Source organism: Pleurodeles waltl, chromosome 3_1, assembly GCF_031143425.1.
Source record: "Pleurodeles waltl isolate 20211129_DDA chromosome 3_1, aPleWal1.hap1.20221129, whole genome shotgun sequence".
NCBI lineage: Eukaryota > Metazoa > Chordata > Amphibia > Caudata > Salamandridae > Pleurodeles > Pleurodeles waltl.
Window position 1 is genome coordinate 610,668,580 of NC_090440.1, and position 21,217 is coordinate 610,689,796.

The following is a 21,217-nucleotide window of genomic DNA, read 5'->3' on the forward strand; positions in this document are numbered from 1 at the left end:
CCTCCTGCCAAAGTCTCTTTTTCACATCCACCAATAACTTCCTTTCTCTGGGCCTAGGTCATGTCTTTTTTTTTTTTTTGTATTGTAAGCCCACCATTGCGGCCTCCTGTGCAGTCAGGCCGCTTTCACACTGCAACCTATCCCTTTGACCAAACAGGAGGCCGTGACAACTCTTGAGGATAGAATACAGTAACAAGGGATGTGTGAGTAAGCAGTGAAAAATAGAGAATGGATGTAGAAAGCTTTTGGGACTTCAGTGTCCCCAACATAGTAGACAAACGTGTGCTGCTGCTCTGAGTGGTCCGACTGCATGTTAAACTGGTATCCTGACTTTTTTTATTGGCATAGCTAGCGCTCATCTAGTGTACGCTGAGGACTGCCCATGGTAAATCTAAGTTCTAGAACCTATTCCGTGACATGAAGGGATGCACAAAGCATTGCCACTTCGATGACCTAGGAATCTTTGCCCTGGTTTGTTGGCATAAAGCGGTTGTGGCAATGTACTGATTTTTGTGTATTAGTAGTACAGCGCAGACCTTAATTCTATTGTAAAGAATGTGACATACTGGTCACTTGCAACACTAGCACCCAGACCCTTGCGCTGAAATTCCAGGTGCGTGTTTGTGTACTTGGTGGATCGGAGAGTCATACATAACAGTGAGACTGTGTGCATTGTGAGTATGTTTGCTTGGATCACTGGAAGAACTTTTGAATTGCCTCTGGTTTAACATGGCAGGGCAGACAATGGAAGATGAATACAGCTTGTCCAGTAAGTGGAAGTGTATTGACTGCTATACTGAAGCCAGAGGGTGGCAATCCAGACACTTAGGTGAGGAAGGCTAGGAGACAGGGCTGCCCTTAAATTCTTAGAGGACCTGTTAGGCATGTTATTACTGATTAGATTTTCTTAAGCACTGCCATTTGGAGGATTGTAGGAGAGAGGGACAAGTCAGCAGATTCTGTTGAAGTTGAGGGCGTTTCTAAGCCAGGACCTGCCCTTTTGTCTTTCCCTGATTTCTTTTTCAGGAAGACTGTTAAAAGCCCAGTGTGAAGTCTTGACACTTCATTGTGCCTGTGTTTTGGATATTCCTGCTTGGTGTTGGCATCATCACTGCCTGCTGTGAGCGGGAACACAATTGTATCCGCACTATAGCCCAGAAATTATATTTGAAAGGAAACCACTCCAAACTGCTTCCAGAACCTTAGACAGTGGATCAACACCCTATGTCTGGAAAATGAGTATAAAAGTGGGACCCAAACAATGCCACTTTGTTCTGGTGCCAAACAGCTTTACTGACCAAAGAAGGGAGTGCTCTGCAGAGCTGTCCTGACACCAGGGCTGGTGTCTTCTTGGCAGCCAGCCTTCTAAAGGTAAGGGGAAATCACTTGGCTAAGGGCTTGCCTACCACTGTTGTTTAGAGAAGGAAAGTGTGTGCTGGCTCTGCAACTGGAGAGATTGTTCAGTAAGTGAAGCCTGGCCATTTTCCATGTGTTTGAGAACACCCAGAAGGAGAAAACTATTTTCTGAAGCGTAGGCTAAAATGTGTGCAATCACCTAGTTTCCTGGTGCTGTTCAGGAGGCAAAAGGCAGGAAAAGAACTTTAAATTCAAGAACGTTATCTGCTCTCCTTCGTAACAGCAGGTGATCATGAGGGACAACTGCTGTTGCTGCTTGCCATACAACATGATAAACAGATTTGCCATCATTGCCAAAGTAGGGAACCTACATCATTGTCCCAGAGGCAGTAACTAGTGCTGTCACTGTGCATTCACCACAAATTTACCATGGCACAGCAGCTGGCAACCATCTTACTGCCCCCTGCACCCAAGAAGAGTGAGGTTGTCATTTGTGGTACCATCCCATTTTCTAGCACGTAATTTGGGCAAAACAGAGAACTGCACTAATCAGAACTACTACAACCTTGTCCTGTGCATACAGGTAACATGGCCCGAATGACTGAGACTTTGGTGGTCATTCCGACCTCGGCGGTCTTTTCAATAGACCGCCGAGGGACCGCTGTACGGAAGACCGCCAGTGCCGGCCCGTTTCCGGACGAAGAGCCGCCAACAGCCATACTGGCGGCAGGCGGGGAAGTGGAGGTAGCTCCACTGCCACGCCAACAGAACACCGCCCAGCGAATCACGACCTGTGATTCGCTGTGGCGGTGTTCTTTTGGCATGGCGGTGTCGGCGGAGCTGCCCCCATGGGTCCCGTTCCCTCCCGGAGGATCACCGGAACAGGTAAGGTGATCGTCCGTTAGGGAAGTGGGGTGGGCGGGTGTTGTGAGTTGTGTGCGTGCATGGGGGTGTGCGTATGTTGAGGGGGCGTGTGAGTGCGTGCATGAATGCGGGGGGGGGGGTGTGTATGTGCATGAGTGCGTGCATGAATGCGGGGGGTGTGTATGTGCATGAGTGCGTGCATGAATGCGGGGGGGGGTGTATGTGCATGAATGCGGGGGTGTGTGTATGTGTGTGTATATGTTGGGGATCGGGTTGGGGAGGGGGGTCCTGCAACCTTTTGGGGGTGGCAGGGGTGGTGGGGGGGTAGGGGAGGGAGTCGGGGAGACCCCTATCAGTGCCAGGGAAGGGATTCCCTGGCACTGATAGTGCTTACCGCCATGGATTTCATGGCGGTCCCAAACCGCATGAAATCCATGGCGGTAAGCCGGGGTCAGGCGGGTTGGAATACCGCCGGCGGTATGTGACGACCGCCGGACTGGAGACCCAGGTCTCCAGCCCGGCGGTCGTTACCGCCGTGGCGGTCTGAACGGTGAAGCGGCAGCTGGCCATGCCATGAAAAAAGACCGCCAGCCTGTTGGCGGTCTTACCGCCGCTTCACCGCCGACCGCCACGGTCGGAATGACCACCTTAGAGGCAAAATAATAACAATATTAACTCTTTTTAGCTTAAGATCACTCATATTGGCCTCATGGTGATATCTTAGTGAAAATGCACATGTGCTATTACTGTCTAACCGCTTGAGGTAGTTCAGACTTAGGGTGGCACTACTGGATTAGGGAAGGGGACACAGAGATGGTGGGACATCTAGCAATTACCCATAGTCTGGAGTACTCCACCCTGTATTTACCACATTAATGTGCATAGTATTTAATTTTGCTGTGAAATTGAAGTACTTCTCTTTTTCTGAAAAACAAGCCCTAGTCTGGGCAATGATATATTGCGGCTGTTGGGTGATTGAGTTCCAAGACTTTTCCCCCCACACTACCTCCCTGAGAAACCTTTGACTGTTCACCCTTGCTACCCTGAGAGCCCAGTGCGAAAGCCATTTTGCAGAGCCATAGTAGGATGGGTCCAAGACAAGAGGGTGAGAAGAATCTTCTATTTGTTCCACCAATTTGGTCCTTACACACTATATTGTGTTTTTTGTTTTCATTTTTGTATTCTGCAATGTTCCCTTCCGTCTCCAACTTTCCAACAACTCAAGCTTTTCCCACCTTGCTCCATTTATTAGGTCTGGGTTTTGACAACACAGCTGTCAGACAGACATATTGCTTACATTATACCTAGTGGGCTTTGAGTCTGCTCCTTTCAGCCATTTGCTTTCTTCGACCAGCCTTTTTCCGCTATTGGCTTGAGGCTTTATCATTCAATCTTGTACAGGTGCTTCCGCCAGTGTCATTTGCAGACAGTTGCTGGAGGGGAGGTAATTCTCCTCATTTCAGTACCCTGCAGATCCTCTGCTTCCCTCATGCAGCCTCAAGTAAGAATCGGCAAGGCCCCATGATTTATGCACAAAACGATTAATGGAGGTGGATAGTTTTTCTGCATATCACATGACAAATGCACAGTTATTCCAATGAAAGGAATATCAGAGATATTTTTGCCTACACCCTTCACAAATTAACTATGCGTACTTGTGACCATCACTGAAGTTCATGAATGTTTTAATTTAAATTTAATGTTTTTAATTTGGTTTTACGACTAATAGAGGAAAACTGTGTAACGGGACAACTGTCTCAGAACTACAAACAAGTTAATGTTTTGCTGCAGACTCTTTTGCCAAGATCGAAATCGTGTCGGTGCTGTCCAGTCCTGGTGCCAGTTGTTGGAGAGAACTTTGCCTACTTTTAAGGTGTTGGGCAGCGTTTCTAGAAAACCTGCTCCTGGCTCTTCCTTTGTAGCTGATATATGAGCTGAAGCATAGATGAAAAATGCAATCCAAAGCTGAAAATGAAACCGATGGTGGCAATCCAATATAACCTCTTTCGTACATTGTAATAGAGACTGTGTCAGAGGGGCTGAGATCTAATTTATTTAAAAGCTTAGTTAATTCCTTCCCAGTTTCCCATAATTTAATTGATGGAATCACGTTATCGTTGGGAGTATAAGTCCGTAGCTCTTATGCCAGTTATGCCCAGATGCCATAACAAGAGAGTGGTTGTAGCTATGAATCAACTATAACAAACCTGGCACATTTAATGTGAAAGAAAATTATGTTTTCAGGCTCCAGTGTGGGTCCCATCTGGTTAATGGCACATCACATGTAGTCTATGGATGTCCTACAGGTAGTTACATTTCTCTGCTTTGATGCTAATGCTTCGACGATGCTAGCAAGGGCAAGAATACCCATGGTAACACGTTTCATCAGAACTCATGGTTTCATTGGAAGTACATCAGTAGCTCATCTATCCTGTCTTCGTATAAAATATCAGTATTTCAGTAGATAGCTCGGTATCTCATCAGTCACTCTAAGTCAGGTGAATGATCCGCCTCCTCCTGGTTGTGTCGCATCTGTACCTCGGGAGAGCAGTAGCGATGCCAAGGAAAACTTCACCAGAGGGATATGTACCAAAACCTTAGTGGTTATCCTGCCTGATGGCTGTACTACCATACTTGACAAATGTATCATTACCACTCTTTTGAAGGAAGATCCAATTCCTCGTGGAATCTACATAAGCTAATCTTCCTATGTCGTTATTAATATATATTTTCCCTACCTTGTTGGGGCACAGTTATATGCCAGCGATAAGTCTGGAAATACCCCAGGCTTACTAGCAGCGCTACTTGACAAAAGGATATTCGTACTGGTCAACTGTCTCTCCAGTAATAGTGATGAATATACTTCTTCCCAGTGGAGTCTTTCCCTTCTTCAGTGAAGTTCGGGTTACCCGGATTCTTAGATCTTTTTTAGCTGCTGGTTAATAATGCAAATTGCTAATTTCCTATGTACCCCATTTTTCCGTCACCACCAAAACAGTGGTGGCACCTCAGTGTACCCAGCTGAAGTTATGAGCTAACTCTGCTGTCGTTGGTGGCAAAGATGAAGAGGTGCAAATGATGTGTGATGTTTTGTAACATAAGTAATCTTCCTCTGGATTTGGTAAACATTTGAAACAATCTGACAGTAAAAGGTATCATCCTATTTCTGAACATGGTGGTGTATTGCCCATATATATATGTATATATATATATGTTTGATGGCATGTGTAGCTGCAGATACACATGCTGTGCACAGGTCCTGCCATCTAGTGTTGGGCTCGGAGTATTACAAGTTGTTTTTCTTCGAAGAAGTCTTTTCGAGTCATGGGACCGAGTGACTCCTCCTTTTCGGCTCCATTGCGCATGGGCATCGACTCCATCTTAGATTGTTTTCTTTCTGCCATCGGGGTCGGACGTGTTCCTCTTCACTCCGGTTGTTCGAGTCAGAAAATATTATAAACCATCTAAAATTGTCGGTATTGTTTTTTTTTTTGCGTCTCATCCAGCATTGACACCTCGGTACCGGCGGATACACATCTTTAATTGCCCTTCGGGGCACCCGCGCCCAACTTGGGCCTGGTCGGCCCGACCAAAAGTATCGTCGAAGCCTCATGGACCGGACCCCGTTTAGGTTCTGCCCTCAGTGCCACGCCAAGTATCCGTACACAGATCAACATCTGGTTTGTATCCTGTGTTTATCTCCGGATCATCAAGAGGATACTTGTGAAGCCTGTAAATCCTTCAGTTCGAAAAAGACTTTAAGAGACCGAGGAGCGCGAAGATTAGAGATGGCGTCCAGAAGCACTGAACGCCTCGACGCTGAAGAGGAGGAGGAGATGATTCACACCGCCGTCTCCGTTCGGGGATCCGATTCCGAACAAGAGTCCGACGTCGCCCAACCACGAACAGTGGGCCAGCATGTGAGTACGCTTGCCCCGACCCAAACCAAGCCCAAACACAAGGCCTTGGGGACGCCACTTCCGGAAGGCCATGGCTCTTCCCGTAAAAAAGCGACCGGTGACCAAGTAACATCTTCGGCACCGAAAAAGGCCACACCCGTAACGAAGCCTTTGGACTCGAACCGAGGCACAGGCTCCGAAATCATACGACACCAACCCATCGAGTCGAGACCCTGAAAGTAACTTTCGGAACCGAGGCCAACAACTACTCCAGGCCCTTCGGTGCCAAAAAAAACGGCTTCAGAACCGAAAAAACATTCCTATACAGAGGAGCAAGGACTTTCAAAACAATTAAAAGAAAGCCATAGATTTGAGGAGGAACTACAACAAAAGGAGGATTTCGATGAAAAACAGGCCTGTATACAGATCCACAAGGACACTGGCAAGATCCTCACAGCACCTCCTCTCAAAACAACAAAAAAAATGGCCTTCCACGGACGTTTGAACACTGATCAGCCAACGGCTAAAGTGCCAAGAGAAATCGCCGCCTCCCAAGTTTTCTCCTCACCAGTCTCCTCCTCACTCCCCTCAACTGACTGTCTCCCTGCCTGCTACACCCACTGCACAGTCTCCATCACACACTATGCAGTCACAACAGGACACAGATCCATGGGATCTCTATGACGACCCAGTCTCAGACAATAGTCCAGAGTGCTACCCATCTAAGCCATCGCCACCTGAGGATAGCACCTCATATACACAGGTTCTAGCTAGGGCAGCAGCTTTTCACTACGTGACCATGCACACACAACCTCTAGAGGACGACTTCTTGTTCAATACATTGTCCTCAACTCATGCCACATACCAAAGCCTACCCATGCTCCCCGTTATGCTCAAACATGCGCAGCAAATATTCCAAGAACCGGTTAAAGGAAGGGCTATAACCCCAAGAGTAGAGAAAAAGTACAAGCCACCACCCTCCGATCCCATTTTTATCACACAACAGCTGCCCCCAGATTCAGTAGTGGTCAGCGCAGCGAGGAAAGGGGCTAACGCACAGTCCTCTGGAGATGCACCCTCTCCAGATAAAGAAAGGAAAACGTGATGCTGCAGGGAAAAGGGTGGCGTCACAGGCCGCTAATCAGTGGCGCATGCTAATTCACAGGCCCTTCTAGCTAGATACGATAGGGCTCATTGGGATAAGATGAAGGACATTATTCAGCATCTCCCCAAGGACCAACAGAATAGAGCCCAGCAGGTAGTAGAGGAGGGACAGGCAATTACGAACAATCAAATAAGATCGTCGCTGGACTCAGCAGATACAGCCGCAAGGACTATAAATACGGCTGTCACCATTAGGTGACATGCATGGGTCAGGTCATCAGGTTTTAAACCTGAAATCCAACAGGACGTCCTCAACATGCCTTTTAATCAGCAACAATTACTCGGCACACAGGTGGACACAGCAAAAGACAAGATTAAAAAAGACGCCGACACTGCCAAAGCAATGGGGGCGCTTAATTCATCCCAATACAGTTCTCATTTCGGAAGCCTCAATATAGGGGAGGCTTCAGGCCACAGCCTTCCGAGCCATCTACCTCACAAGCCAAGCCCTCTTACCAGACACAATACCAAAGAGGGGGATTTCGGGGATCCTACAGAGGACAATTCCCCAAATCTAGAGGAAAATACCAATCCTCAAAACAAGCCCCTAATAACAAACAGTGACTTTACCATCACCTTCCCTCAACACACTTCCCCTGTGGGAGGAAGACTGAAAATATTCCATGACCCATGGTTAAACATCACAACAGACACATGGGTACTAGCCATTATCCAACAGGGTTACTGCATACAGTTCACACAATTTCCTCCAGACATTCCCCCAAAAGCGCACAAACTTGCATCACAACATCTTGCAATGTTGCAAACAAAAGTACAGGCATATTACTCAGACAAGCCATAGAACTTGTGCCGCATCATCAAAAAGGAACAGGGGTTTACTCCCTGTACTTCCTTATTCCCAAGAAGGACAAAACATTAAGACCAATATTAGATCTCAGGACTCTCAACCTATACATCCGATCAGAACACTTTCACATGGTAACGCTACAAGATGTAATCCCACTGCTACAACAGGAAGAATTTATGACAACACTGGATCTAAAAGATGCGTATTTTCACATTCCCATCCATCCAGCTCACAGAAAATACCTCAGGTTTGTTTATGCAAGGAAAACATTACCAATTGAAAGTATTACCTTTCGGGATAACAACAGGCCCCAGAGTCTTTACAAAATGCCTTGCCATAGTCGCAGTATACATAAGGAGACGACATATGCATGTATTCCCATATCTCGACGATTGGCTAATAAAAGCCAACATTCATAAACAGTGTCAACATCACACACGTTATGTAATAAACACCCTACACACACTAGGGTTCTCAATAAAGTACCAAAAATCACACCTGCAACCATCACAAATTCAGCAGTACTTAGGGGCTACACTAAACACTCAAAAGGAGCTTGCAAGTCCAAGCCCACAAAGAGTGCAATCGTTCCACACCATATTACCAAAAATTCAGCCAAACCAACACTACACTGTCCGTTTTGTCATGAAACTGCTAGGTATAATGGCATCATGCATCGCCATTGTCCCAAATGCAAGGTTACACATGCGGCCCTTACAACAGTGCCTCGCAAAACAATGGTCGCAGGCACATGGTCATCTCCAAGATCTAGTGTTGATGGACCGCCAAACAGACATTTCGCTTCAGTGGTAGAATCCCACAAATTTAAACAAAGGGCGGCCATTTCAAGACCCTGTGCCTCACGCCATTCTGACAACAGATGCATCAATGATTGGATGGGGAGAACAACTCAACAATGACAATATTCAGGGACAATGGGACAACAAACAAACAGTTTCACATAAATCACTTAGAACTGCTAGCAGTGTCCCTAGCACTAAGAGCCTTTCAACCTCTTCTTGCTCACAAACACATTCTTGTCAGAACAGACAATATGACAACAATGTATTACTTAAACATGGAGGAACCACTCATCACAACTTTGCCTTCTAGCACAAAAAATTTGGCATTGGGCAATTCACAACAACATTTACCTGGTAGCTCAATACATTCCAGGGATTCACAATCAGTTAGCAGATGACCTCAGTCGAGATCACCAACAAACTCACGAGTGGGAAATTCACCCCCAAGTACTTCACAAATACATTTGTCAGTGGGGGACACCAGGCATAGATCTGTTCACCACCAACCACTACGCAAAATGCCTAAACTTCACATCCAGGTACCCACACCCTCTATCCAAGGGCAATGTTCTATGGATCAACTGGTCAGGGATATTTGTTTACGCTTTTCCCCCTCTCCCGCTCATTCCATTTTTGGTCAACAAACTGTGTCAAAACAAACTCAAACTCATACTTATAGCACCAACATGGGCATGCCAACCATGGTACACCACACTGCTAGACCTGTCAGTAGTACCACACGTCAAACTCCCAAACAGACCAGACCTGCTGACACAAAACAAACCGCAGATCAGACACCCCAATCCAGCGATGCTCAATCTGGCTCCTGAAATCTTAGAGTTTGGGTATCTAAATCATCCACCAGAATGTATGGAACTCATTAAACAGGCAAGAAAACCTACCACCAGGCAGTGTTATGCTAACAAATGGAAAAGATTTATTTTCTACATAACACCCTTAGACGCGACCATACAAGACATCGTAAGTTATTTACTCCACCTACAAAAAGCAAATTTAGCTTTTTCATCCATCAAAATACATCTCACAGCAATTTCTGCTTATTTGCAAAATAAACAAACCAAATCTCTATTTAGAGTGCCAGTCATCAAAGCTTTCATGGAGGCTCTAAAACGAATCATACCTCCAAGAACACCACCAGTACCCTCATGGAATCTTAACATTGTACTTACACGAATCATGGGTCCACCCTTTGAACCCATGCACTCCTGTCAGATTCAATTCCTAACTTGGAAAGGAGCATTTCTAGTGGCAATCACTTCATTACGAAGAGTTACTGAAATACAAGCATTCACTATTGAACAACCCTTTATACAATTACACAAACATAAGGTTATACTTCGCACAAACCCTAAATTTCTACCTAAAGCCATCTCACTGTTTCATTTAAACCAAACAGTGGAACTTCCAGTCTTCTTCCCACAGCCAGACTCAGTGGCAGAAAGAGCACTACATACATTAGATATTAAGAGAGCTTTAATGTATTACATAGACAGAACAAAATCATTTCGAAAAACTAAACAATTGTTTGTCGCATTCCAAAAAATCCATACTGGTAATCCTATATCAAAACAAGGCATAGCCAGGTGGATAGTGAAGTGTATCCAAACTTGTTACCTAAAGGCTAAGAGACAACTGCTAATTACGCCAAAGGCACATTCCACTAGGAAAAAATGAGCAACAATGGCATTTCTAGAAAACATACCAATGACAGAAATTTGTAAAGCAGCCACTTGGTCGACACCTCATACATTTACCAAGCATTACTGTCTAGATGTGTTAGCAACACAGTAGGCCACAGTAGGACAGGCTGTACTAAGAACATTATTTCAAACAACTTCAACTCCTACAGGCTGACCACCGCTTAGGGGAGGAATACTGCTTTGTAGTCCTTGCATAGCATGTGTATCTGCAGTTACACATCCCATCGAACGGAAAATGTCACTTACCCAGTGTACATCTGTTCGTGGCATGTTCCGCTGCAGATTCACATGCGCCCTCCCTCCTCCCCGGGAGCCTGTAGGCGTTTAAGTTACATTTAACATTTTTACATATGTATATACATCTCTATTCCATTGCATGGACATTTTTCTTTACACTCTATCACTCCTACCTTACCCTCTGCGGGAAAACAATCCAAGATGGAGTTGATGCCCATGCGCAATGGAGCCAAAAAGGAGGAGTCACTCGGTCCTGTGACTCGAAAAGACTTCTTCGAAGAAAAACAACTTGTAACACTCCAAGCCCAACACTAGATGGCAGGATAATGCACAGCATGTGAATCTGCAGCGGAACATGCCATGAACAGATGTACACTGGGTAAGTGACATTTACCATATATATATATATATATCTATATATATATTATAGAAATAGAAAAAACTGTTAAACTTAATTGCACCCTGGATTTCTTTACAACAAATGGACATCCACCACTGTAGGTAAGTGTATTTCCATAGTAAAAGGAGGGCAGAAGGTTCTTCAGTCTGCACCAGCAGGCGAGGTCCTGTTCTTTGGGCAGATCATGGCAGTTTGACCGTTGACTCTGAATGCTACATAGTTTTGCTGCCAGAGCGTATACATCAACCTATACCTGGACATTTTTCTGATCAGTGCTTATCTCCATGGTAGGATTTGAGGAGCCTCCACTTTATTTTAAATACACTAAACTCCATGCTGTTTGTGCGGAACCAGACCCAGTGCTGCCTGCAGGCCACATAGATGTTCCCCGACATCTGAGTTGTTCTCAGAACTGGGCGAGCAGAAAGTCTTCCCTCCCATTGAGAGGGTCCAAGCCGTAAAGCATAATATCCACCACTGCAGAGTAGATAGATTAGCCTCGGCCTGCCAGTGGAACTGCTTAGAAATCCTTGTGCCGGCCTTGCCAGCTGCACACCTCTTTTTCTGTTGACGAAACTATGAATGATAGTGTTCAGCTCTTCAATAATGATTTTAAGATCTATTCAGGGACTGTTTCATCTAGTCGTCTTGTCTAGGTTTGCGGTTTTTAGATCCAGAGTACAGAAAATTATTCCTTTCAAGAAACCAAGCAGCTAGTCTTTAAATGCCACCGATTGATTGGAGGCTGGCTGAAAGTCTGTACCAAGGCCCTCAATCCAAGAATTTCATGTGCTGCAGATAACTATTAGGTGGCCTTACGTGCTGCTCCTGTAGCAGAAGGTTGTACGGATCTGCTTCACTGCCCCACTGTTCTGCTCTTCTTGAGCAAAGGGAGAAGCACCATCTAATTCCAGTTGTGTAGGCTGGCCATGGATCTTTGACTAGATGCTAGACCACATCATATTCTTCATTGCTCATCATTTGTTGGGAGTCTGAAAAGTGGAAGCAGCACAGCTTAGCAGACTCTGAATCTCAGCACCTGTGAATCTTTTTGTCATGATTCCTCACTCTTATTTACTTATAATGTGTCTCTAGTTGGTAAAGAAGTCCCAGCTCCAAGTAGACTCGTTTGTTTCTGATTTGGGCAGCACCCATGACCCTTTTAGCTTCCCAGTCATGCAGAGGTCCTCCGCATCTACAAAACGAGTCACATGGATGTCTATTTTATAAAATATCTACATGTCCAATAGTCAAATGGTTCAGAAGTGTACGTCGAAAAATGTCCACTTGTCCTATTTTTTGCCGCGCATTGAGTTGACTCATTATGACAGCGTTCTCATTAAATCAGAGTTCTGATGATAACTTCTGATTATGTCCGGGCTCATGGTAAATCAGGATTTAGATTCTAGCAAAGCTGTGACTATGCCACATTTCAGATTTTGTCATTTTTCTGATTTTGCTATTTTTCAGATTATACCAAACTCACAATATACCAGCTCTCTTTGTGCCAAAGATTCACAGGTTCTGCATTGAGGGGGCTCCGTTAATGAATGGAGATGTTTAGGATATTTTTATGATCAAGGTAGGAATGTAAATATGACAGTACACTCATTAGACTAGCATTCTGGTTATAGCAGTGTTCAGCATTTATCATTTTTCTAAATGTACCATTTGCTGTTTTTCTTCATTTATGTTGAGAAGAAGCATTTCGTGAAATGCTCTGGTAAATTTACTGTATTTGACAAATGTTACTGTGAATAAACCCATATTTTTCTTGTGGTCCAGTGTCTGGGTTTCTGTATAAGGATCAATGAGAAAGCTGACTGTATGATCTTCTGCACTTGACCACATTGTGTAATTCCAGGGCAAATCACTTCATCTCACTGTGCCTCATTTCCGGTGGGTGCATTAATTGTGAGTACATATTTAGTACTATATCAGTGGGGAAACATTTACATTTTTTCAACTAGATGAAGTTTGCACGCTCGGTGTTAAAATGTCACCGACCAGATTCTCAAAGCTATGTAGGTAAATTTGGTATATATATATATATATATATATATATATATATATATATATATATACATATATACAAACATTGGTTTTGCACTGATTAAAAAAAATCACAAAGCTTGAAAATGTTTGTGTGATCAAATCTACTCATAGGGGCTGGAAGCAGGCGGGAGGCAGCAGTTCTAGAGAGTGAAAGAGTGTTTTTAATTTCTCTTCCAAATAGCAGCTTGTTAAGTCTAAATTTATCAAGCAGATAATTCCACAATATCTGAGCCTGAATTCTAAAAGAACTGCCTTCTGCCATTGGGCCTCATTGAGTAGAGAAGGCATCCTGCCGGGCTGTGAGGTTTCCGGAGGGAGTGTCCTCCACTCACCTGGAGGGGGTCCCCGGCTCTGTTTACTGATTCCTGCCTGAAGGGCGTTGATCTCTAAGCAGTTCCACTGTAGGCTGAATGAAATGCCAACTAGGCCCCATATTCTTTTGTCCCTGCTCTTCATTTTTGTTTGTTTAGCTCAAACAGACTCTCAGAGCAGGAGTTAGTGTTAAATTATTAATGGCTCTGAAATGCCATTTCATCCTGCACATGAGGACCAGATATTGATTTCCATGGCTGGGATTTCGATGCCTCAGCGAACCCAGGCAGGAAAATCTATTGATGTTGTCCCACCCTAAGAAGGGCAGCTCGACCTTCACTGTGACTTGACAGCCCTGCGGTCGATGGGCCTTAAGGTTAAGGTTTTCTGAAAGCAAGGCCAGTTGTGGTTCCATTGTTGGAAATCCTGCGGACCCCCAACTTCTGACTGGGGCAGGGGATCCTCCAGTTTGGTAAGCAGGGCTTCAGCAGCTGTATGTCAGATGCGTCACTACCTCCAATCTCTAAAGGACCTCATTAATGCGTACAGGAGTGTGAACCTATGATCACATGCATGACATCCAATCCTCAACTTGCTTGGGCTATCGGGTATTCTGGTGGCCATTCCGTGGACTGATTTGTGTGTTAGGGTAAGTAATTGAAATTTTACTCTTGCTTTGATAAGCAGCCTGTGCATTTATTTGAGCATAAACGTGATGTGGTCTTAATAAATAGATGGGACGTTAGTAATTTTGTCTTCTACCTATCTATTTCAGTTGACATGGCCCTGGTTTTATGTAGAGAGGAGGTAATCTCTCCAGATGGTGCACAGCGACAAACAAAGGAGATGAAGGACAAGGAAAGGAAAAAAAAAGAAACACCCGGAAGCAAACAAAATAATAATCTTGAAGAAACGCACACAAGAATGGTCAGCGCCATTTCAAACCCCTGGCTCTTTTGCCTTGGATGTCATGAGGTTTTATTCGTAACAAATTCCCCCACTGAAAGGTGCTTCAGTTAATAAAGACTTCTCATCCTTTCCTGTTGCTGAAGTCCCAGCTTCAGACCCACCGTGAATTATTATTTTATGCTTCTGACACTGATTCCGTTTGTCTGGCCTCAACTGTTCTTTGGAATTTCAGCACTGCTTTTATTGACCTTTATATGTTTCTTTTAAATGTTATTGTCAGTAGCAGACTACAAGCAAAGACCACTTGGACAAGGGAGTTCTGTGTGGTGGGTTGTTACTGGAATCCAACATGAGGGTCAATCTGGTTTCGACAGGGCTGCAGTTTTATGGAGAAGAGTTGGGTGGTTTGGGATACCAGAATGAGGAGACTCTCTTTTTATTTCTTTTGGTTCTTCAAACGATAAAACAGTACACCAGAGCTAAAAGAAATATTCATAAGATGTTAATTGCCAGTTCATAAACCCTCATTCCCTTTCCAAATATCCACAAACCAGGAAATGTGTTGACGTAGTTTATGGTGCATATTCCGTGACCATGACAGATTTGTCTTGGGCTCCCTCACCTCCCGACACCCAAGCAGCCTCCTCTGTTTCAACAAAGTTTTTGATGTGCTGGTTCATCGTTCCTCAGTGCAAGAGTGCCAGGGACTAGCGAGGTTCATTTACCAGTGTTCAGTACTGCACCGCTCTCTCCAGTAGCAGGATAATGCATTTCCTGAGGGTGGTGCTGACGTTTTACACTGAGTGCTACTTTCTGCTTCTTGGTAAGCAGTAATTCGCCCCTTTGTTTATTTATTCTCTGCCAGTGCCACCACAGCAATGGAGACTCAGAAAAGCGGGGACTTTTCTTAAAGCGCTGGTGATTGTTTATGCTCTGGACAATGCAGTATTTATAACACAGTGTGTCTTCTAGGTCCGTATTTCAATGAATGTACAGAATTCTGGATGTTAAACATTTTTTTATAGTGGTTGTTTTCAGATTTCATAATGTTTATATCTAACCTTTATGCAGTTCTCTATGGGCATGGGTAGATTGTCTTGCCTTGGCTACCATTTGCACTGTTAGCAATTGGGTTCCTGGTTATGGGGGGTCACCACTGCACACTTGGCTCATCTTTCTAGTTAGGCTTTAAAGGGACTTCCAGTTCACAGGTTACCCATGGGGTTTACAATGTAAATCGTGATTTATTTGGCCAAAATAGGTGTTTAATTCCATTGACAAGAACACACTATTGAGCTTGAGAGCGTTCACGCTTAGCTCTGCACAGCCCCATTCCAAACACTAGTCAGGGTAACTTCAGTGCATCCCATCAAGCCCAACATGGTGGACGTCACTCTGTGTATCCACGTTTCACTCCATTTCCAATTGAGACTGGTGCACTGCCAGATGATCTGTTTAGGTCTCCGGACAAAGCAGTATAGATCTGTCATAAGGAGGCCTTCCTCAAGACTTGTGCCGTGAACAGTCCAGTTGAGGAATGTGATGTCTGATTTCTGCAGCGGAGCAGTGTTTCTGATGCCAGCTGTTAGTGATGGAATTGGACAAGGTTCACTTTAGGAACCAGATGTAGATATTTCTTTGGAATTTGATGGTCCGTAAAGGAAGAAGGAAAAAGGAACATGGATAAAGCATACTCCAGTGGCACGTTTTAGACCGTTTAGACCACAAATAATATTGGCTGATTGAAATAATGCAGTTTAGTAATAAATTGTAACTCACATTATTTAGTAAACAGAAGGCGATGCTTCTGTTGGCAGCATTAGATCTCATAATCTGTTGACTGAAATATTACACTGTCTGTCATGCAAATTATTTAGGGAAGTTGGATGGCGTTGGCCAATTAAAAAAGGCACACTCAAATTAAGTAATGTAGAGGACCTCCCACATCACATCACATCACATCATTGAAGGTGATGGGACAGCAGTAAAGAGTGAATGTTCCAAATTGAAGAACACCTGGTACCCTAGTCCGGCCTCCCCCTGTACATTATATGCACAGACCACTGAAATGGGGGGGCCTCTTTTTGACTGTTGACCACTTGCAGTCAGTTCAGCTGAAGATAGATCTTCAACCCTCTTGAAATTTGATCTTGCCAAACCTGTTAGAAGAGGTCAGGCACTGATTTGCAAGTTAGTTCAGTTATTGGGCTTTGCAATGCCTGATACTCAAAACACTGCAAGCAGCCATCTCAACTCCCTTATTTGCACAACTTGTAGCGCATGATTTATAGATCATCTGTGTCAAAGATGGCTGTCAGTATTCTGAGCAGAGAATGTAGATGCAAACCCGTGCCTTTAATAAATCCCGGCAAACAGAATTCCAGCGAGTCCATGTGTCAGAATCCATGAAGGTTAGCTAGACTGTATCTCCTTGTTTCTGGTTGAATATACTTTACTGGGGTAAGTAGGAGTTACAAGCAGCACAGAGTGCATTCCCTTCCATTTCTTTCTATTAGCATGGACCCGAGTAGTTGTCAATTTGATTATCTGATGGAAAGGATAACATTGCTCTACCCTGCCCCATGTTTCCTATTGTCTTTCAAGGCTCTGTACAATGTGGTTCATGCTCCTTGCATCAGCTCTCGTTACATTGTATTTCATTCCACCGTGGTGATAGGAAGTCTCCATAGCAAGGCAAGGGGGCTGTTCCCAAGAAGATGGCAGCTTTGCGTTGCATGATAGGACCGACACAAAACTGATGGTGTGTTTTTTTTTAAATTCCATTCTTCTCGGAAGTGACCACAGGTTATAGGCTTCTCCTATTCTATTTTTCTGTGAAATGTTAATGATATCCACTCACAAAGTATCACAAGAACCCAAAAATCTATAAAAACATGCACTGAGTAAGCAGATTTGCACACCCAAAGGGGTTGAGAGGTTGGCTAACCGGAAGCAGGGATTAATGGTTAAGCCACAATCTATGTCGAATAGCATCCTAAAATGCTCTGGGCCAGAGTCCCAAAAACATTGGAGTGTTAGAGTGTAGATTTTTGAAATGTCTGAATTTCCCATCAGTTTCCTAGAGTACTGAAAAGCTGCAACTGTCAAGTCATGTGCTATCCTAGAGCCAATTTCTGACTTTGCATTTACATTCATGAGACTCTTTCCAGACGCTGAAATGTACTGCACAAGTAGAAATGTTTTTTCATTAGTGCGATTACACTTTTTTAACCTGTTTTTTGTTTCCTCCCTATGGAAAAACACCTTCATTTCACGACACATTTTGTGGTGTTCCCTGCTGTTTCCCACGATCCAAATGGATCTGAAACCCGGCCGCTGACATGAGTAAGTCATTGACGGTTTCCAAAGTGGATTGAGAAAAATTGTGAACGCCCACAAACTCACATGTGAGAGTATGCAGAAACTAATGAGGGCATAACCACTGTCAAAGTTAAATCCCCTTCATTTGTATAATGTGAAATTATGAGTTCACAAGTGGCAGTTCACCTTTGGTGAAATGAACTTACTTTTGTCAGTCAAGCCAATTGCACCTGAAAGGTAAGCGTACATGTGCCAGTAGTTTTGTGGATAAGCGCTCTGTCTTCTGTTCACGACCTGTGTAAGAAAGAGCACAAACTTTGTTACAGGACTCCACAAAGAGTGCAGAGAACAGACTGAATTAACAGCATTAGGTTTGTGAAACTATCTTCTCTGAGTTCATCACGCTGCAGAACAACTGCACAGTGCCGAAGAGAGGCACTGTGGCACACTAGATAAGAGTTCTGCCCTGCATCAGCCTTCCTTCCCACAGCATTTTAATGAAAGAAAAATGTGCTGCCAAGTGTTCCATTTACAGTTTGTCCATGCTGATTGGTAGCCCATATATTTCGGTATTTAAATCCGATAGAATTGTACGCAACTCCTAAATTAGCTCCTCTGGGAGCATGAACGGATATACAATGGCTGCTACCTTAATTTACTGGTATCTGTGCTTTATGGGGCCAATAACCTGAAACTCTCAAATTTTTGCTCGCTTTTATGAAGGCAGCAGCCTCCTAACTGTTTTTATGAGATCACGGTTGTCAAGAGCGTAATGGCAAAAACAGCAGCTTTGTGTGTTATGGGCTCGTCTATCTCTACCGTTCAGAAAAGACACATGGACACTGTGCTCCAGTCTGTCTGCATTGGTCACCCTATACAGCACAGTGAAAACCTGGGCTTCCCGCAGTACTTACCGCTAGACTGGATGTTTTCCACTTCAATTCAGAAGAGCGAAAGCAAGAAATAGGTGTTAGAGAGAAAACGAAGCCCAAGGAACTAAGCAATGAAAGAAACCCCCCATATTTCCTAGATGTGAGAGTCCTGCATACGCTGCTGCTTGTTAGTGGAAAGACGGAAGGGAACCGTGTAACTCCCGATCTCCAGATTAGACAATCTCATCCGTCAAGTGCACAGTCTGAGGGCCGGTGTTGCTCTGCCCCTCTTGAAGTGAATATGGTCGGTATTGAATTGCTTAATTCAATACAGACTCATTGTGAAGGTCCCTGACGAGCAGTGATCCCTATGATCAAGAGTACACAAGAGCGAATGAGAGGTTGACTTTGATGCCTCCTGTCAGCTTCTCCATAATACGGGGATGGAGATAATCTCTCCACATGGTGCATGACACAAGATTGAGACCAAGTATATGAAAACAGCCTTCAAACCTAACCCCCCTCCATGAGGAACTTGTGATCTGGAAGTTCTGAAAGATGCAGTGTGCTTAGGTTTATAGTTGTGCTGAACTCGCACCAGAATAGTGTTTTTTTTTTTTTTAATTCCAGAGATTAACTAATGTGCCTATGAAGTTACAACTTCCTTTTTCATTCCATGTAAATTGTATTTCAATGACAATGTATACAGCTTGTACGATGTGTATTTGTGATGCGTCCTCGAGGCACATGAGTAATCTCTTTTATGCAGTCGCTTTCAAACTCTGACTGTATGCATGCCAAACTGTACATTCAGTTTATGTTGTAGCAAAATATATAGATAAAAATATATTATACACACTCCAACACACACACCTCTTCGTATATAGATACAGTATAACTATACAATAATCGGGTAATATATAGGTTTATTAAAGTTCATGTTGGACTTAAGATGGTGTCTAACTGTGAAGCACAGTTAGAAGGTACAAGTTGGTAGGGCAACGTATGGTGGTGGCATTGGAACTCCAAAAAGCACCCAACGTCTAAATTCTCATTTTAAGTAACTGTTGTTAATGGGGGCCATAAGTGCCTCTTCTGATACTTAAAATGTAACTTGCGTGTCCCTGTACTTAGCGAAAAGAAGCCACTAAGTGTCCTCTTATGTTGTTCTCTGATTTCATATGTTAGAGAGGTCATCTAGCGAATGATGCCACAACTGGATTTACAACCCAACCAGACATCAAAAAAGGACTTTCCATAACCCTTATTATTGGTGATTAACTACATTCTGCACTGACACAATATGGGTTGAACTGTGAAATAAACAACTACCTAGAAGAATGACAGAGCGCTTTGAGAAGAATCCGCACCTGATACAATTGAGCTACAGCACTGTTAGATGAAGAAGGTCTGGCAAGGTAGTATCTGGGTGATGTGGTGCCTTAGAAAGCAGAATCAAGAGACTGGATTCCATATGATGGGGACAGCTAAAAACAATTGTGCAGCAACCACCCCCATTTGTGACCCATGTAGGGAAGTCCATGTTTAACATTACTGTGTTTGTGAAAGAAATAAACTTTTCAATGGATTTTGTGTTTTTCATGTTTGTACTGTGCTTCCAAGTGTGGGTTGTTCAGTGCTACAAGTCATGTAGTTTTCCTCTGTAATCCACAGGACGCTGTCTGTGGAATGAAAGCAGTAGTTCTGCAGGTGCATTAACTACCCTTGTTTAATGATGCTTGCCGTAAGACAAAGGTCTTTTCAGAGAATAGTTGCAGGAACTGTGTTGTAATCTTTGAAGAGCCTTCCTAACCCAGTCGGATTTTTGTGAGCAGGTCCTGGTTGTCAGTTTGGAGCTGGAGGGTCGCTCTTTCTACAAGGCCACTTTTACACATAGCCCACCAGGACCTGTATTACTATAAGGACGCACTTTCATTGTTTCCTTCATGGCGCACCTTAAACAGGTGGCCAGCACAAACGATGAAAGTGTGCCTTAATATGGTGAATGCGCTGCCTTCAGGGCAGCCGCAAAGTTGCAGTGCCCTTGGGGCAGCACATTCAAGTAAAGTACGGAGCAGCTGCTTCAAAGTCTCCATGTTTCACAGTGCAGGTTGCATCCGCCCGCACTTTCAAGATGGGAGAGAGATCCCCTTGCAGGCGGGTACAGTGAGTGGCTGCACCCTCCTGCAAGGGGATGTCTGAGGGGTCCCTGGGACTCCCTTGCTCCCCTCCAGAGGGCTGAAAGTGCACCACTTTTTTGTTGCAGGCTTTTAGAGTGCCTCCTAAAGGCATGTTTGCATCCATAATTCTGTGCAGGCAGTCGAAGGGATTCCCTCCTTTACGTGGGGCTATAACCCCCCCCCCCCCCCCCCCCAAAAAAAACGCATGAGGAAACGTCCTGTAATGATAGCGCTGATGCTACATGTGCAGCAGCATTGTCTGTATTTCATAAGTGGCATTCTGTAATACCAAAGTGCCCCGGGTGTGCACAAAGTG

At 44.2% G+C, this 21,217-nt stretch overlaps 1 protein-coding gene across 3 annotated transcripts in view; it reads left to right on the forward strand.

Moving 5' to 3' along the window:
- The window catches only part of HRAS (HRas proto-oncogene, GTPase), a 300,976-nt gene extending 280,667 nt beyond the window's left edge, over positions 1-20,309 (forward strand). For all 3 annotated transcript variants that reach the window (XM_069223063.1, XM_069223064.1, XM_069223065.1), the window contains one exon: positions 14,395-20,309. The gene's annotated coding sequence lies outside the window, so the exon portion shown is untranslated. The remainder of the gene's footprint in view (positions 1-14,394) is intronic.
- The last annotated feature ends 908 nt before the right edge of the window (positions 20,310-21,217 follow it).